This window comes from Saimiri boliviensis, chromosome 2, assembly GCF_048565385.1.
Source record: "Saimiri boliviensis isolate mSaiBol1 chromosome 2, mSaiBol1.pri, whole genome shotgun sequence".
Taxonomy (NCBI): Eukaryota; Metazoa; Chordata; class Mammalia; order Primates; family Cebidae; genus Saimiri; species Saimiri boliviensis.
In genome coordinates this window covers 185,608,478-185,627,158 of record NC_133450.1, presented here as the reverse complement: position 1 = coordinate 185,627,158, position 18,681 = coordinate 185,608,478, and the positions used below count along the sequence as shown (strand labels likewise).

The 18,681-nt window shown below is 44.7% G+C and overlaps 1 long non-coding RNA gene and 1 pseudogene across 3 annotated transcripts; both read right to left on the bottom strand.

The window, feature by feature from the left end:
- Positions 1 to 3,492: 3,492 nt before the first annotated feature.
- On the bottom strand, positions 3,493 to 18,676 carry LOC104653154 (uncharacterized). 3 transcript variants are annotated; one of them, XR_746416.3, is made up of 5 exons: positions 18,546 to 18,676; positions 18,068 to 18,247; positions 7,624 to 7,703; positions 5,799 to 5,859; positions 3,493 to 4,306 (listed from the first exon to the last, which is right to left on the bottom strand). It is a non-coding gene; the product is annotated as an uncharacterized LOC104653154 (long non-coding RNA). The 3 variants fall into 3 exon arrangements; XR_012516627.1 differs by lacking the exon at positions 18,546 to 18,676 and having other exon boundaries at positions 3,493 to 4,734; positions 18,068 to 18,536; XR_012516626.1 differs by lacking the exon at positions 18,546 to 18,676 and having other exon boundaries at positions 18,068 to 18,536.
- LOC120366494 (U4atac minor spliceosomal RNA) lies at positions 11,265 to 11,380 on the bottom strand (annotated as a pseudogene).
- Positions 18,677 to 18,681: the final 5 nt, after the last annotated feature.

Here is an 18,681-nt window from a genome sequence, read left to right as displayed (position 1 = left end):
GAAACTTGGAGACTTGCACTATTTTCTCTATTTTTGTGTATTTTTAAAATTTCTCATAATAAAAATTATAAGGAAGGAATGAGTCAAAGGCATTGTAAGAGATCATTTAGTTACTCAAAATAAGTTAGTTTCCTGGCCAAATGAAGTAAATCCAAGGCACTAAGAGAATTTCCAAATAAAATTGCTCAATCTTTATCAGAGACTTTTAGAGGATGAGTACAGTGGGGAGAAATTTGGAACATTGGTCACGTGCAAATGATTTTCTAATTTTGCAAAAGGAGGAGTGGTAGTCAAGTTTCTGTTACCTCAAAACAGCTTAAGGGAAAAAAAGGAGAAGTAATTCTCCAGGTCACATAACTGGTCAGTCCAGGGGGAGTCTGATACAGGATACCAGGGTGCAACCCTCTTGCTTCCTTGTTGGCTTAGTTCTCAGACAGGCTCATTCCTCATAATGGCTGTAATGAGATGAACAGCGTACCTCCAAAATGTATTTCTACCCAAAACCCCAGAATCGACCTTATTTGGAAATAGTCTTTGCAGATGCAATTAGTTAAGTCAAATTGGGGTCATACTGGATTAGGGTGATCCCTAAGTCTAGTGATTGGTTTCCTTATAAGAAAAAGAGAGGCCACATCAACAGGGGAAAATCATACGCAGAGAGAAGGCCATGTGAAGATGGAGGCAGAGATTAGAATGATATCACTACAAGCCAGGGAATGCCAAGGATGGCTGCGAGCCACCAGAAGCTAGAAGAGGCAAGAAAGAATTCTTCCTAGAGCTTTCAGAAGGAGCACGTCCAGCCTGGGCAACAGAGTGAGACCTCATCACCACACAAAAAAATTTTTTTTAATTAGCTGGGCATGGTGGCACATGCCTGTGGTCCCAGCTACTAGGATTGGTGACAAAAAAAAAAAAAAAAAAAGCAGCAGCAGCATGTCCCTGCTGACACCTTGATATTTTGGACTTTTAGCTTCCAGAAGTGTAAGATAATCAATTTCTGTTGTTTTTAAGCCACCAAGTCTGTGACAAGTTGTTACAGGAGTCCCAGGGAACTAATACAGCACCCTTGCTAACTCCAGACTGGCCACTCCGGAGGAAAGGAAAAGGCTTTTACTCAACGTTTGTGGCAGAAGTCCTGGGAAACGAAGGGACGTTGCTCATTAGTCATTCTTGGGCCACGTGTTGATCCCTGAACCAATCAACTGTGGCCAGAGGGGTCTAGCGCTCTGATTGGCCAGATATTAGTCACCTGGGCCCTAGAGACCCCATAGTTAGCCTGTCCCAACCACATGGGAAAGAGTGGGAGTCTCTTTCCCACATGGGAAAGAGACTTTTACAGAAGTAGTAATGTTGAGGAAGCAGACAAAATCAATACTCATCTGTAACAGGGAGAAGTTGGTTCTGCAAACTACACTCTTATCTAAGAATAGTGTGTGTTTATGTGTGTGTATGAAAGACAGCGTCTTGCTCTGTTGCCCCGGCTGGAATGCAGTGGTGCAATCACAGCTTACTGCCGCCTCAACCTCCTGGGCTTAGGCAATCCTCTCACCTCAGCCTTTTGAGTAGTCATGACTACAGGCACACCACCACCACACCTGGCTTTTTTTTTTTTTTTTTTTATAGATATAAGGTCTCACTATGTTGCCCAACCTCCGCCTCCCAAGTTCAAGCAATCCTCCTGCCCCAGTCTCCCTCGCAGCTGGAATAACAGGCATGCGCCACCACACCTGGCTAATTTTATATTTTTAGTAGAGACGGGGTTTCTCCATGTTAGTTAGGCTGGTCTCAAACTCCTGACCTCAGGTCATCCATCCGCCTCAGCCTCCTGAAGTGCTGGGATTATAGTGTGAGCCACTGCTTTTTTAACAGGTCCCTAAACTGCCAGATCACAGAGCTGCATTTGATAGTCTGTTGGCAAACTGGGTCTTCAGCAAGGCCTTTAACAATTTGTGGCATGTTACTCCTGTGACTTAAAAGGAAAATATGGGTTGGATGACAGTACGATTAAAAGGAAATTGAACTTTTTTAAATGACTGGAGTGAACCTTTGCCATTATCCTTGTCTACTCAGCATGCAATCCCCTATCTTATTTTGGAAGAATTTTTCAGAGTATATGGTACCGGAGGGCTGCAATGCCCTAGCTCCCACCATGGAGGAAGAAAAGGGAAGAGTCATTTCTCCCCTACCTGGCAGCTAGGGCTCAAGCATGTGAGTTGGCTCAGTCATTCCCACTGAAGACTGAATTCTTAGGATGCTAAGAGGCAGGAGTGGTATAGAAATTATTCACGGAGGCAGCAGCAGCAGCATGAATGGTCCTGTAACAGTGGGGTTAAATAATCATGGCCGTAGTGGCCATAGCAGAGCAGTGTTATAATTGATGGTTTTCATAGCCAAAAACTCTGGTTGGTGCAATGACTTTATTTAAAGGGTTCAAGTTTAACTTATAGGAATATTCCAGGATGCTGCCTTCAGCCCTTTTCATTTAACATGAACATAAAAAAGTGAACATTGGTGGCCGGGTGCGGTGGCTCAAGCCTGTAATCCCAGCACTTTGGGAGGCCGAGGCCGGTGGATCACGAGGTCAAGAGATCGAGACCATCCTGGTCAACATGGTGAAACCCCGTCTCTACTAAAAATACAAAAAATTAGCTGGGCATGGTGGTGCGTGCCTGTAATCCCAGCTACTCAGGAGGCTGAGGCAGGAGCATTGCTTGAACCCAGGAGGCGGAGGTTGCGGTGAGCCGAGATCACGCCATTGCACTCTAGCCTGGGTAACAAGAGTGAAACTCTGTCTCAAAAAAAAAAACAAAAAACAAACAAACAAACAAGAAAAAAAAAAAACAAGAAAAAAAAGTGAACACTGTTTTAGAAGGCATTGATGAAAATACAATATTTGAAATTACAGAGGTGATGGTCCTGCTCTATTCTATTGCTTAGACCCTGGGTGGAATGCTGCATTCAGTATGGACCCTACTAAAAGCCCAGGCAGTCAAAGCCCAATCAAAGAAGAAGAATTGGGACAGGGAAGGAACTCAACAAGAAAACGTGAAGAACAATGGATAAGGAGCTGGGCATGGTGGTGTGTACCTGTAATATTATTTACTCTGGAGGCTGAGGTGAGAGGATCATTTGAGCCCAGAGTTCAAGACCAGGTTGGGCAACATAGTGAGACTCCATCTCTTAAAAAAAAAAAAAAGTACAATTGATGGATTGGCTAGTGAGGAATTGTCTTCAGGTTGTGAGAAGGCACATGGCTCATCTCTTTAAATAACAAAAAGATCATCATGTGGAAAAGGATTCAGTTTATTCTCTGGCTCCACGAACAGACTTGATATTACTAAGGAAGTTATAGACATGAATTTTAGCATAATGCAGATGCTCTTACTTACAATGGGGCTTCATCCCAATAAATTCATCATAAATTGAAAATATTGTTAAGTTGAAAATGCACTTAATATATCTAAGCTCCCAAAGATCACAGTTTAGTCTAGCCTTTTTTTTTTTTTTTTTTTTACTTTTTTCTCTTCCTATTGCTTTGAGCAAAATAGTCTAGCCTTTTTTTTTTTTTTTTGAGATGGAGTTTCACTCTTGTTACCCAGGCTGGAGTGTAATGGCGCGATCTTGGCTCACCGCAACCTCCACCTCCTGGGTTTAGGCAATTCTCCTGCCTCAGCCTCCTGAGTAGCTGGGATTATAGGCACGCACCACCATGCTCAGCTGATGTTTTGTATTTTTAGTAGAGACGGGGTTTCACCATGTTGACCAGGATGATATCCATCTCAACCTCGTGATCCACCCGCCTCGGCCTCCCAAAGTGCTGGGATTACAGGCTCGAGCCAGCGCACCCGGCAGGTCTAGCCTTTTTAAATACTCTCAGAACATTTACATTAACCTATAATTGGGTAAAAGCATCTAACACAAAGCCTATTTTAAAAATAAAAGATTGACTTTCATATGTTGCTAGCCTGGGAAAAGATCAAAATTCGAAATACAGTTTCTGCTGAATGCATACTGCTTTTGCACCACTGTAAAATCAAAAAGTCATCAGTCTAACAACAGTAAGTCAGAGAGTGTCTGTATAAGAAGACTTAATAGTTGGGTCAGTGATAGCCACAAGGGAGCAGGCTGCCTCATGACACAGCAAGCTCCCTGTCACTGAAGGGGTGCCCACAAAGCCAGGAGAACTCTCAGAGAGTGTGGCATGTGGAAATCCCCACTGGATGAAGTTAGGGTTGATGTCCTTCCATATTCTCTCTAATGCTGAAATCTGATGAAGTCCATAGTGAAGGTTGGAAAGAGCAGGAAACTGGAGGGAAAGAGACCAGAGATATTACAAATTGTGAGCTGTTCTGGAGCACAATTCCCAGCCACCATTCTAACTCCAGAAAAAGAAAAAGTCATGGAAGGTTGCATTACTCCCAATTCTTCACCACTCCCTATATCCAATCCCTTTGCCATGGGACTTTGAAGTTTCTCCCACCAGAGGCAGAATATGATAATGTTGGGTTGGCCAATCAGCTTGTTTTGGCTGATAGAATGTGGATGGAAGTGACAATCCAACCATAGGCCTTATGAGTTAATGGGGCTTTTTGCTCACCCATCTTGTGCTATGTGAAACACAAGCCCTTGGTAGGCATCACAGAAGAAACAGAGACACATGGCATAGACTAACCTAGCCAACCTACAGAGCTACTACATCCTTAAGCAGAGCTGTCCCAGCCAATCCATGGACACCTGAGAGAGAAATACATGCTTTATTATTGTATGGCACTTCAATTTGGTGGTTATTTGCTAAGCAGCATTATTAGGGCAATAACTAATTAGCAGTTAGTTATGGAATATTCCAACAATTTTAAGATACAGCAATTGAAGGCAGTCACCAGGCTTCTGTTGGCCTTTCTAGGATCTGAGAAAGCAGCACTTGAGGCAAATAACCCATCCCAACAGACTGTAGACATATCCTGTCTTGGGGATAGATGTTGCTGGAAGTGGGTGGCCAAAGTCACTAAGCAGGGCCTGGACCCAGTGCTACCGTGCCTTTGTGCAGGTTGTGATAAAAGGGTGACAGCAGGAAGCAGAGCCACTTCAGGTCATGGGAACAAGTATAGTTGAGTACTCAGAACAAAATGTAGGTAGTAATAGCATCCTGACAGGGAGTTTATTTGTGTTGTAATGGATTAAAGATGGCCACAAATTATTTCCTACATCTCTTATCAATATGTGGAGTCTGTTTCCCCTCCACTTGAACCTAGGTTGATCCTGTGACTTATGCGGATCAACAGAATGTAGCCATGTATCATTGTATAACTTCTGAGGCTTGGCTTTAAGAGATCTTCTGGGCCAGGAACAATGGCTCATGCCTGTAATCTCAGCACTTTGGGAGGCAAAGCGGGTGGAAATCTTGACCCTAGGACTTTGAGACCAGCCTGGGCAACATGACAAAAACCCGTATCTACTAAAAATACAAAAATTAGCTGGGCATGGTGGCGCACACCTGTAGTTGCAACTACTTGGTTGGCTGAGTTGGGAGGATCAACTGAGCCTAAGAGATGGAGGTTGCAGTAAGCCAAGATCACACACCACTGCACTGCAGCCTGGGAAATAGAGTGAGACCCTGTCACAAAAAGAAAAAAGAAAAAAAAAAAGAAAAAGAGATTTTCTATTCCCTCCTATGCATTCAGGATGCTCCTTCTGAGAACCCAGCTGCAATGCTGTGAAGAGACCGAAGCAACTCTGTGAGGAAGTGAGACAACTGGCTAACAGTTCCAGCTAAACTCCCAGCTGCAACCAGCACCAACCTTCAGCCATGTGAGTGAGGTCATTTGTACCTCCAGACATTCTACCACTCCAGTCAACACTCTGTGAAGCAGAAAAACACGGGGTTAATGGTTAACACACGGAACTCTAAGAAATAATGAATTGTTTTAAGAGATCCATTTTGGGTAGTTTTTTTGTTTTGTTTTGTTTTACATAACAATAAATCAGGCATTAGCAAACTTTCTGTAAAAGATCAGATAGCCAATATTTTAGGTTTTGCAGGCCAGATGATCTCTGTTGCTACTACTTAACTTTGCCATCATAGTATGAAAACAGCCATAGACAATACACAAACAAAAGAAATGTAGCTGAGTTCTAATACATTTTCACTTAGCAAAACAGATGGTGGGCTAGGTTTGGCCCATGGGAACTAGTTTGCCAACCCCTATAATAGATAATTAAAACAAATTAACACCCAGAAGTGGGGGGCTTCCATAACAAAAATCTGAAACATAGAACATTGACTTTGGAATCAGGAAGCTTGCAGAGTCCTGAAGGATGGGAAGGAGGATGACAGCACAGTGGGGAAATTGTTGGGAGGTTATTTAGGACCTAAGTGACAAATAGTGGTAACATGTAGTAACATGGATAAGAGAAAATATAACAATTGAACTTGCAGCCTTGGTATGGAGATTTCCAGGCAAAATGCTCAAAATGCTAGCTAACTCCCTCTAGCTGCCTGGGAAAAAGTCCAGGAAGAAGAAACTATTTTGTTTCAAGCAAAATTTAGAAAAACTAGTGGATCCAGGACATTATCTACAGCCAGAAAAACAAAAAACAAAACAAAACAAAACCTCTCAAATTAAAACCTAGAGGGAATATTAATTCTAAGACCTTTCCTGTAAATTGGGGCCTTAAGGTCAGAGACATGGCTATAAGACTTTTTTGTTGTTGTTTCCCAAATGTTATATTTGTTATTTTTTGTACTCTATTAGTACATTATTGGCATATACCAATATAGGGGTTAGAAATTTTTTGTTGTTGTTGTTTTTGTTTTGAGACGGAGTTTCACTCTTGTTACCCAGGCTGGAGTGCAATGGTGCGATCTCGGCTCACCGCAACCTCCGCCTCTTGGGTTCAGGCAATTCTCCTGCCTCAGCCTCCTGAGTAGCTGGGATTACAGGCCCGCGCCACCATGCCCAGCTAATTTTTTGTATTTTTAGTAGAGACGGGGTTTCACCATGTTGACCAGGATGGTCTCGATCTCTTGACCTCGTGATCCACCCGCCTCGGCCTCCCAAAGTGCTGGGATTACAGGCTTGAGCCACTGTGCCCGGCCTCGGTTAACAATTTAAAAAAAAATTTTTAGACTCAGGGGGTACATGTACAGGTTTTTTTTTTTTTTTTTTTTTTTGAGACGGAGTTTCGCTCTTGTTACCCAGGCTGGAGTGCAATGGCGCGATCTCGGCTCACCGCAACCTCCGCCTCCTGGGGTCAGGCAATTCTCCTGCCTCAGCCTCCTGAGTAGCTGGGATTACAGGCACGCGCCACCATGCCCAGCTAATTTTTTGCATGTTTAGTAGAGACGGGGTTTCACCATGTTGACCAGGATGGTCTCGATCTCTTGACCTTGTGATCCACCCGCCTCGGCCTCCCAAAGTGCTGGGATTACAGGCTTGAGCCACCGCGCCCGGCCAGGTTTGTTATATGAGTATATTGCATGATGCTGAGGTTTGGGCTTCAAATGATCCTATCACCCAATAAGTAGTTTTTCAACCCTTGTTCCCCGCCACCCTCTATTGGGTCCCCAGCGTCTCTTGTTTCCACCTTTGTGTCGTGTGTACTCAATGTTTAGCTCCTACTTACTGGTGAGAACACGCGGTACTTGGTTTTCTGTTCCTGCATTAATTTGCTGAGGATAATGGCCTCCAGCTGCATCCATGTTGCTGCAAAGGACATAATTTTGTTCTTTTTTTTATAGTTGTAAGACTGTTGAGAGTCTCAGAAAGACTTAAAACAATGCCTCCTAAACCTCTCATGTAGACTAAAGTGCTTCTAAGAGTCTTAAAGGTTTGTCCCACAACACTGTAATTCACAGCCTAAAGGAGGGAAGGACTTAAGATCTTGAGATTTGGGGGTATGGTTTAAGTAAAAATAAAATTCATGGAAAATCCAGTTTTTTCCTCTACAAGAATTGTACCAGTGTAAGCATTAGTGGCTTGACCTAAAACAGACAAAGCATCTTTAACTAAAACAGTGAAGCATCTTGAACAAGTTACTGGACTGTGAACAAAGCTTATTTTTTTTAGAAAAGGAAGAATGACTCAAAGGATGAAGCCAAGATCTCCATCTAAGGGTAGAGATAAGAGCCACAGAGAATCACATTCCCTGCCCCTGGAGCAGGGGGAATTGGTGACAAGTTCTCAGATTTGCTAATGGCTATTATGTGCCTCTTATTAATCTCCTGTTCTAAATGGGAGTGTCTATTGTGGTTTTCCTGTCCTTGTATTTCCATTAAATGTTGGATGTGTTGGGGGGAAATCACTTAAGAAGTTGCAAGTTTAGTACAAATAATTTTTTTGGACTACAGTCACACATCACTTAATCATAGGGATTCTTTCTGAGAAATATGTCATTAGTCAATTATGTTATTCTGCAAACATCATAGAGTATGCTTATATCTAGATGGTACAGCCCACTACACATCTAGGTTATATGGTATGGCCTTTTGCTCCGAGCGTACAAATCCATACAGCATGTTACTGTACTAAATACTGTAGGTTATTATAACACAATGATAAGTGTGTAACTAAACATAGAAAAGGTACAGCAATAAAACAGTATAAAAGATAAGAAAATTGTATAACTGAGCCGGGCACGGTGGCTCAAGCCTGTAATCCTAGCACTTTGGGAGGCTGAGGCAGCTGGATCACGAGGTCAAGAGATCGAGACCATCCTGGTCAACATGGTGAAACCCTGTCTCTACTAAAAAATACAAAAAATTAGCTGGGCATGGTGGCACATGCCTGTAATCCCAGCTACTCAGGAGGCTGAGGCAGGAGAATTGCCTGAACCCAGGAGGCGGAGGTTGCGGTGAGCCGAGATCGTGCCATTGCACTCCAGCCTGGGTAACAAGAGCGAACCTCCGTCTCACAAAAAAAAAAAAAGAAAATTGTATAACTGTACAGGGCAGCTTTATTATAATTTTATGGAACCATCATCCAATATGCCATCCATTTTTGACTAAAATGTTATGTGGCACACGATGCTATTTGAGAGTAAATTTCTGATATGATGCCCTATTACTCCAAAATCTTTTAGTGTGCATTTTCAATGTAACCAGAATACAATAATCAAAACAGGAAGTTCACATTGCTACATTATTATCATATTATCTTTAGTCCCGATCCAAGTTCCACTGGTCATCCCAATAATATTCTTATTTTATTTATTTATTTATTTATTTATTTATTTATTTATTTATTTTGAGACAAGAGTCTCACTCTGTAGCCAGGCACCAGGCTGGAGTGCAGTGGCACAATCTTGGCTTACTGCAACCTCTGCCTCCTGGGTTCAAGCAATTCTCATGTCTCAGCCTCCCGAGTAGCTGGGATTACAGGTGCACGCCACCATGCCCAGCTAATTTTTGTATTTTTATTAGAGACGGGGTTTCACCATGTTGGCCAGGAAGGTCTCGATCTCTTGGCCTTGTGATCCGCCTGCCTCGGCCTCCCAAAGTGCTAGGATTACAGGCTTGAGCCACTGCGCCCGGCCGTAATATTGTTTTTTTTTTTTTAAATTATTTTTCGGCCGGGTGCAGTGGCTCACGCCTATAATCCCAGCACTTTGGGAGGACGATCATGAGGTCAAAAGATCGAGACCATCCTGGTCAACAAGGTGAAACCCCGTCTCTTCTAAAAATACAAAAATTAGCTGGGCGTGGTGGCACGTGCCCGTAGTCCCAGCTACTCCGGAGGCTGAGGCAGAATTGCTTGAACACAGGAGGCGGAGGTTGCAGTGAGCCGAGATCGCGCCATTGTACTCCAGCCTGGGTAACAAGAGTGAAACTCTGTCTCAAAAAAAAACCCACAAAATTTATTTTTATTTTTTAGTGACAGGGTCTTACTGTTATCCAGGCTGGAGTACAGTGGCTTGATCATAGCTCACTATAACTTCAACCTTCTGGGCTGAAGTGATCCCCCTGCCTCAGACTTCTGAGTAGCTAAGACTACAGGTATGCACCACCATGTTCAGCTAATTTTTTTTTTTTTTTTTTTTGAGACGGAGTTTCGCTCTTGTTACCCAGGCTGGAGTGCAATGGCGCAATCTCGGCTCACCGCAACCTCCGCCTCCTGGGTTCAAGCAATTCTCCTGCCTCAGCCTCCCAAGCTGGGATCACAGGCAGGCGCCACCACGCCCAGCTAATTTTTTGTATTTTTAGTAGAGACGGGGTTTCACCATGTTGACCAGGATGGTCTCGATCTCTTGACCTCGTGATCCGCCTTCCTCGGCCTCCCAAAGTGCTGGGATTACAGGCGTGAGCCACCACGCCCCGCCTTCAGCTAATTTTTAAAATTTTTTGTAGAGACAAGGGTCTTGCTAGGTTACCCAGTCTACTTTGAAACTTCTGGCCTCAAGTGAGCAACCTGCCTTGGTCTCCCAAAGTACTGGGATTATAGGCATGAGCCACCACACTAGGCCCCCAATTATATACATATGTATATATACACACATATGTATATATATACGTATATATATATATACACACATATGTATATATATACGTATATACGTATCGTATATATATACATATGTGTGTATATATATATATACGTATATATATATATATATTCGAGACAGAGTCTTGCTCTGTCACCCAGGCTGGAGTGCAGTGGCATGATCTTGGCTCACTGAAACCTCCACCTCTTGGGTTCAAGTGATTCTCTCTGCCTCAGCCTCCTGAGTAGTTGGGATTACAGGTGTGTACCACCACTCCCGGCTAATTTTGTATTTTTAGTAGAGATGGGGTTTCACCACATTGGCCAGGCTGGTCTTGAACTCCTGGCCTCAAGTAATCCTCCTGCCTTGGCCTCCCAAAGTGCTGTGATTACAGATTACAGAGCCACTGCTCCTGGCCCCCAATAATATATATATTTTTTGAGACAGAGTCTCACTTCGTCACCCAGGCTGAAGTGAGTGGTGCCATCTTGGCTCACTACAACCTCTACCTCCCAGGTTCAGGCGATTCTCCTGCCTCAGCCTCCTGAGTAGCTGGGATTACAGGCATGTGCCATCACACCTGGCTAATTTTTATATTTTTAGTAGAGATGGGGTTTCGCCATGTTGGCCAGGCTGATCTCAAAACCCTGATCCTAGGTGATCTGGCCGCCTTGGCCTCCCAAAGTGCTTGGATTACAGGCATGAGCCACTGTGCTCAGCTAACATTCTTTTAATAGAAGGATCCACTTTAGAATCACATGTTGCATTTATTTTCTTCAGTTTTTCATTTTTCCAAAAATTACCCCAAGCTAAAGCATGATGTGGGTATGTCATGTAGATGCTGGCAGTACTGCCCTCACTACATGCTCTTTGGACAGTAGTGCAACACCAAGAAAAGGATGGTTAGTTGTTATTTCTCTTTATTTTTCTTCAACTGAGATGAGAACATTTTCTCAGTCTTTGACTATCATGACCTTGACACTTTGGAAGATATCAGGATAGTTGTTTTATAGAATGTCTCACAATTTGGATTTCTCTAATGTTTCTCATTGAAATTATTAGAATTTCTTAAGGTAATATTTGAAATTAGGTAAACATATTGTTACTCATCAAATTCTGTTTATATCACTATGGACTCATAGTTTATTTTGTTCAACTGGTCATAAACTGTTTCTATCAATATTTCATGCTCAATTTTTTTCTATATTTGGCCAGCGGGAGCACTTTCAAACTGATTTGTCTTTTTGACATAATCTCATCATTCTTTGAGCTCTTCTGCACTTCCTGACACAAGATTTTCCAGGTTCATCTTGTAATATTACTAGCCAATCCTTGGAATCAGAAATCAGCCTTTTCTCCAAGAATACCTAGGTTATTTTAATGGAGATGTTTAGAAACCAAGACCTGGGTACTAGATGTGCTCATTGTATTGGGAAATTTCTGCTCCCAGACAACACACACACACACACACACAGACACAGACACACACACACACACACACACACACACACTCTTATATCTATACTTTATCATCTGTCACTATATTGAAAATCATGAATTCACACCAATTTCTCAAATTTAAATAAAGTATCAAAGGATTCATTTTAGCTTTCTTCCTGTCTATATTTATAACTCCTCTTACTGTCAGAAACTTGGGTAACTCTCATCTATATATGTATACTTTTTTTTTTAAGACAGAGTCTTGCTTCTTCCCCCAGGCTGGAGTGCAATGGCACCATCTCAGCTCACTGCAACGTCTGCCTCTCCGGTTCAAGCAATTCTCCTGCCTCAGCCTTCCCAATAGCTGGGATTACAAGCATGTGCCATCACACCCAGCTAATTTTTGTATTTGCAGTAGAGATGGGGTTTTATCATGTTGGCCAGACTGGTCTCAAACTCCTACCTCAAGTGATCCTCCCACCTTGGCCTCCCAAAGGGTTGGGATTACAGGCGTGAGCAACCACTGCAACCTCTGCCTCCCAGGTTCAAGTGATTCTTCTGCCTCAGCCTCCAGAGTAGCTGGGATTACAGGCATGTGCCACCATGCCTGGCTAATTTTTTCTATTTTTTGGTAGAGACAGGTTTTCACCACATTGGCCAGGCTGGTCTCAAACTCCTGACCTCAGGTGATCCACCAACTTGGCCTCCCAAAGTGCTTGAGATTAGAGGTGTGAGCCACCATGCCCAGACATATAGTTACTTTTTAATCAGTCTTTCTGTGTTTAACACTCTTCATCACATCACGGCTTCAACACCCTATACGGAGCTGCCCTACCTCAAAGGAGACTTCCTACCATGCTCAGGTCCTGAGGCCCTTTTTGCTCTCCAGAGCTTTGACCCTCTTTGCTGGGCTGCTGTCCTCCCCACCACTCCCTATCCTGGTTGGGTTTTGACACTCTGTCTATGCTGTTTGGACTCTTAAATTGCTCAATCCTACTTAGTGACTTTTTTTTTTTTTGAGACAGTCTTACTCTGTCACCAGGCACTAGGCTGGAGTGCAGTGGCACAATCTCGGCTCACTGCAACCTCCGCCTCCTGGGTTCAAGCAATTCTCTTGCCTCAGCCTCCCAAGTAGCTGGGACTACAGGCGCACGCCGCCACGCCCAGCTATTTTTTTGTATTTTTAGTAGAGACGGGGTTTCACCATGTTGGCCAGGATGGTCTTGATCTCTTGACCTTGTGATCCGCCTGCCTCGGCCTCCCAAAGTGCTGGGATTACAGGCTTGAGCCACCGTGCCCGGCCTTAGTGACTTTTTAACTGAATTGCTCAAGAAAAAGGAGAAAAAGAAAAGAAAGTAATTTGTTTTTATAATCTACAGGTCCCTTTTTAATCTTTATTTTTTAGAGATGGGGTCTCACTACGTGGCCCAGGCTGGTCTCAAACTCTTGGGCTCAAGTGATCCTCCGGCCTCAGCCTCCCAAAGTGCTAGGATTACAGGTGTGAGCCACTGCACCCAACTATCATACATCCCATCCTTGAACCTGAGGAATATACCTGTGAAACTGTGTCCTTTCAATTCTAAATCTTCTGGGGGGAGGAGGGGAAGAAGAAACTGTGTCCCAAAGAGTTAAAGAAAACAATGACTAACAGAAATTCCTGAGTTTGCAGGATGGCAGATAAGAAAAGAAACTGCTGAAATGCCAAAACTCCCTCTGCTTGAGATAAAAGAACTGCCTGAAATTGGCTGCAACGAATATGGCAACTGGAGTTTTGCACAGAAAGAGGTTGCTGGTGTCACAACCCAAATGTCCACGTTTCATACTAAATCTCCCTGAATGTGAACCATGAAGAGGCAGGAAGAAACAATGGTGCATGCCTGAGGACTTTCCAGACCTCCCCCTTCCTTTCACCAATTAACTTATCTCAGAATTCACCCCCCCAAAAAATATTTCTGATAAAAACACTGCCTTAAAGCCAATCCAAGGAGACTTAAAACCACCACAGGGCGATTTCAGCTGGACTCTTCTATCTCCTTTTTGGCCTACCTGCAACATAAAGCTTTTCTTTTCTTAAAAACCTGGTGTCACAGTATTGGATTCTAGAACATTGGGCAGTGAGTGCTTTTGCGCTTTGTGCTCTTTGCTCGGTAACACCTGGAACTGATTTAGATAATACTTTGGACCTGAAGTCTTAATTAGTTGAGCCTTTGGGTGATCTTGGGAAGACACTAATGTATTTTACCTGTGGGAAGAATCTAAATAATTTGTGGCCATTAGGCAAACTGCTGTGGATTAAAGATGTGTGACAATTCTTTGCTCCTCCTTCCATCAAGAGGCGGAGTAGGCCAGGCAAAATGGCACAGGCTTGTAATCTCAGCACTTTGGGAGGCCAAAGCAGGACTGCATGAGCTCAGGAGTTCGAGACTAGCCTGAAAAATATTGCAACATCTCATCTCTACCAAAAATTTGAAAATTAGCTGGACGTGGAGGCGCATGCCGGTAGTCCCAGCTACTCACCTGAGGCGGGAGAATCACTTGAGCCCAGGAGTTTGAGGTTGCAGTGAGCTATGATTATACCACTGCACTACAGGTTGGGTGACAAGGGGTTTTTCCTGTCTAAGAAAGGTTTTTTCCTGTCTAAGAAAAAACGAACCATACAAGAGGCAGAGCCAGTTTTACTCCCCTTGAATCTGAACTGCCCTACAAACTTGTTTTAAGCAAAAAAAAAAAAAAAAAAAAGCCCTAGAAGTCATGCTAAGGCTGGGCTTTAAGGGATCTGCATCTTCTGTGTTTTTGAAATGCTCCGTTTTAGAATGCTTCCTCTAGATTGTGAGGAAACCCAAGCAGCCACATGGAGAGTCCTTTGTGGAGAGGTCTAAGTGGAGAATGAAGGCCCCTGATCTCAACCCATTCTGAGTTTCCAGCCCCCAGCCAGTACCAACTGCCATTCATGTGAGTGAAGCCATTTTGGAACTTCCAACTGGGCCAGTGCCTCAGCTGACACCGTGTGAGGCAAAGCTGCGTAGCCAACTGCAAGACTGCGAGACATTGTTGTTTTAAAACACTAAGTTTTGGGGTAGGTGTTACGCTGCAATAGATGACTGAAATAACTGTCTACCATGTGTCAAGTGCTATTTGATGCCCTTCTGATCCATGAAGGTAAAAACAGAAATATAACCTGACAGGTGCAGAAGAGGGCGCCACAGAAGGGCAGAGGAAGGCCAGCTGCAGGGAGAAGCAGGGAGCTGGTGATTCTGGGCAGAAGAGCACTGGATGGGCCAACGGCCAAGCCCTCATGCCAGCTTTTGGCCAATCACCACTGCAACTTCCTTCTCCAGTTGTCTCACCAGATGGGATTCATTTTTCACGTGATGAAGTTTAGAGTGGAAAAGAGCTGGAGAGAGTGGGGAGGAAGGTTGCCTGGGTCTGTCTTTCACTAGCACTAGTTCATGTCTGGACTGCTGGACAATATTGTCCCGAAGGTTTCTGGGCTGTCTGTATCTTTTGTAATTTACTGATCTGTAATTTACTAATTCTAGGTGCTTGTGGATCAGGGGCTGCAAAGACTAGTGCGCAGGCCTCAGTGGACTCTGCAAGTTCCTGAGGGATAGGCAATGAACAAGTGTTGTTCCTTTTCCTCAATTTCTGGCCAGAGTGTCCTGGGAGAGTCCAGTCTCCTGGCCATTATCTCTACCAACAGACAGACGACACATCATCATTTCCCCCTCTCCTTAATTTTCAGTTGTAGGACAAATCCACCCACTGTCACTCATGGGCCAGGTTGACTTTACCCCTAGACACAGGCAGCTGGGGTCAGCTTCACCATTACCAATTCCTTGGTGAACAAATCCACTTTGTGTTCTAAATTAAGCAATAACTTTTCCCTTCTCCCTTTCCCACATCATCGAGATGATCATGTATTTAAAAAGTATTTTAACAAATATCTATTCAGTGCCAACTATGTGCCAGGCTCAGTTCTAGGGGCTGAAGATACAGTAGTGAACAAGAGAAAAATTTCCTGCCCTCATGAAGCTGATCTAATGAGAGAGGCAAGACAACAGAGAATAAATGTATGATGTTGGGTAATTGATACCCACTCAAAAAAATTAAGTAGGTTAAGCAGATTCAGGCAGGAGGCCATTCTGCATAAGGTAGTCTGAGAAGGTCTCTGTAGTTAGGTGACATTTAAGAGACCTGAATTGAATGAAATATTGCGGACAAGTGTTTCAGCCTAAGGGAACAGCAAGTACAAAGGCCCTGAGGCAAGAAGAAATATGGCAAGTTCAAGGATAGTGTGGCTAAGGCAGGTCCAGCATGATAGCATAATAGATGTGAGTGGGAGATAGGAAGCAGATTGGACAGGGCTTCTGTGGATTTGGTTCTGAATAAAATGGCATGATCTGATTTATGCTTACAAAGATTTCCTGGATGCTCTGTGGAGAACAGACCAGGGAGGAGGAATGAAGGAGGTGGAAGCAGGGTGACCAATTAGTGGCTGCCATATAACCCAGGGCAAGATGATGGTGGCTTGATCCAGGATGATTACATCAGAGTTGGCCAGGGATGAATTTTGATATTTTGAAGGTAGCACTGACAAGGCTCTCTGAGGACTTGCAAATGTCATTTGAGAGTAAGAGAGGCATATCAAGGACACCTTTTAGATTCTGGGGAGCCGAATGAACAACGGTATCACTCCATGAGGGAGGTAAGAATGGGTGTAGAGTGTAAGGAGTAGGTTGCTGGGGCAAGATGTATTGTGTTTGAGATGCCACTAAAATAAGCAGTTGAGTCTGGGGATCAGGGAAGAGATCTGGGCTGGGGACAGAAATTTTGGTGATCAGCATATGTACATTATAAATGACTCCTAGGAGGCCGGGTGCGGTGGCTCAAGCCTGTAATCCCAGCACTTTGGGAGGCCAAGGCGGGTGGATCATGAGGTCAAGAGATTGAGACCATCCTGGTCAACATGGTGAAACCCCGTTTCTACTAAAAATACAAAAAAAATTAGCTGGGCATGGTGGCACATGCCTGTAATCCCAGCTACTCAGGAGGCTGAGGCAGGAGAATTGCCTGAACCCAGGAGGCGGAGGTTGCGGTGAGCCGAGATCGCGCCATTGCACTCCAGCCTGGGTAACAAGAGCGAAACTCCGTCTTAAAAAAAAAAAAAAAAAAAAAAAAAATGACTCCTAGGGAGTGACTATAGACACAAAAGAACATCATGGACTATGGGCGATGGGCAGTGCTTTCAACAGCTGGGAAAGAAGTCCAGAGAGGAGACAGAGATGGCCGGTGAAGTGAGGAAGATCAGAAGGACCTGGTGTCCAGGAAGTCAAGCAAGGAAAGTTGATTTTGTATGATCACAACCAAGTGTCAGCTCACAAGCCTTCATTCTCTCATCTGTGCAATGGAGACTGTAACACCACCTACTTCATGGCAGATAGTACTGGCACATAGTAAACTCTCAAAATAAGATAGCTACTGTTATTCCCTGCTGGTTGGCTGCCAGAGCCCTTAACTTCCCTGTCCACATTACTAACGGCACCTCCTCGAGTTGTTCTCTGGGGTGAGGGGTCTCTGCTCACTCAGGGTCAGAGGCCTCTGGGTCAAATCGAGGCCAACTGGCTTCAGTGCCTAAGTATCTTACCCACACAGCCTTCAGCCCTTATCAACAAAGGGTAAACCTGTGGAAAATACGGATTTTGGAGCCAGAATCCTGCCTTTTGCCAGCTGTGGCCTCTTGGACAAGTTTCTTTTCATTTTTTCATTTTCTTTTCTTTCTTTTTTTTTTTTTTTTTTTTTTTTTTTTGAGACGGAGTCTCGCTCTGTCACTCAGGCTGGAGTGCAGTGGCATGATCTCGGCTCACTGCAATCTCCGCCTGTCGTGTTCAAGCGATACTCCTGCCTCAGCCTCCTGAGTAGCTAGGACTTCAGGCGTACGCCACTACGCCCGGCTAATTTTTTTTATTTTTAGTAGAGACAAGAGGTCACCATGCTGTCCAGGCTGGTCTCGAACTCCTGACCTCATGATCCGACCACCTCAGCCTCCCAAAGCGCTGGGATTACAGGGGTGAGCCACCGCGCCCAGCCTCTTGGGCAAGTTTCTTAATCTTCCGGGGCCCCACTCTATCTATGACATGGAGAGAACTCCTACCTCATGGGACCGTGTGTAGCCCAGTGTAGACTGTAAAACCAGCTGCTCTCCTGCACGCTGGCCTGGGAGTTAAGAGGCTTCTTGCCGCTCTCCTCTTCAAAGCATACAGGACTCCCACCACACACACACCTGGAACCGAGCTGGTCTGGTCTGAGAGAGCCCTTATAGCCCAGTCTATACCTGATGGGGAGGCAGAGATGGGGCAACCTGTCCACTTTGCCCCAGGGCCCCCAGTTAAGCAGCGGGGCCCCGCTGGGCTGAGTAAGGGGGGTGGTTTCTAACGTGCCACCCCCCGACGTCTAAGCGCGTTTCCCCGGTAACCTTTTTCTGCCCCTCTTCTTAGCCCCCTAGGCCCAGTGGCCGGAACGCCGCCGCGGCCCCAATCACCCCAGACCACCATCCGCCCGCTGTCCTCTCCGCTCTTTCCGCCGCCGCCGCCGCGCTGCAGGCCCAGGCCCGCACCCCAGTCCCTTCGCACCCCAGGAAGTGGCGCGGCCTCTCGAGCGCAGCGTGGAGGAGGAAGAGGAGGCGCGGCTGTACGCGACCAAAGATCCGCCACGAAGGCTCTGGAGGAAGAGGGCGGTGCACGGCGTCGGAGCCCTAGTCAGACCCCA